Source organism: Capsella rubella, unplaced genomic scaffold (genome assembly GCF_000375325.1).
Source record: "Capsella rubella cultivar Monte Gargano unplaced genomic scaffold, Caprub1_0 scaffold_9, whole genome shotgun sequence".
NCBI classification, from domain to species: Eukaryota; Viridiplantae; Streptophyta; class Magnoliopsida; order Brassicales; family Brassicaceae; genus Capsella; species Capsella rubella.
Window position 1 is genome coordinate 130,168 of NW_006238915.1, and position 606 is coordinate 130,773.

The window sequence follows — 606 nt, forward strand, 5'->3', positions numbered from 1 at the left end:
TTGTGAACGAACCGAACCATTCTTCTTCTTCTCGGATTATCAGTCTTCTTCACTGAGATTCTCATTCTTCTTCTCGGATTCTCTATCTCTTGCTCTCTCTCTCTCTCTCTCTGTCTCTTTGTTTCATCTTGCTCTCTTGCTTTCAATCGCAAATTGTCTCTTCGATTTCTTGGTAAGTCTCTCTATCTCTTGCTTTCAATTTCAGGTTCTTCGATCCCTCATCTTCTCTCTCTCGCTTTCAATCGCAAAAATTCTCTCTTTGTTGTTATTTTCTTCGGTTGTACTTCCCCTTTATCGCATAAAACCCTTGAACCACACTTTTTCTCGATTTCTCATCTCCTCTCTCTCGGTTCTACTCTTTGAGTTCTGATATCTTTATCTTTCTCTCTTTGTTTAGATCTCAGTCGAGCCATGCCTAATCGTGGGAAAGGAAGAAAGAGACGAAACGCTCCTAATGTTTCGCAGAGAATGGGAGGTTCCAACCCTAGTGTACGACCTAACAATCTGCCGAGTCAGTACAACTTCAGGCCGGCGCCGGTCCAAGTTCCTCCTCCGTTGCACACGTCGGATGTACCCAGCCCCGTTCAGCTAGGAAAATCAACGACG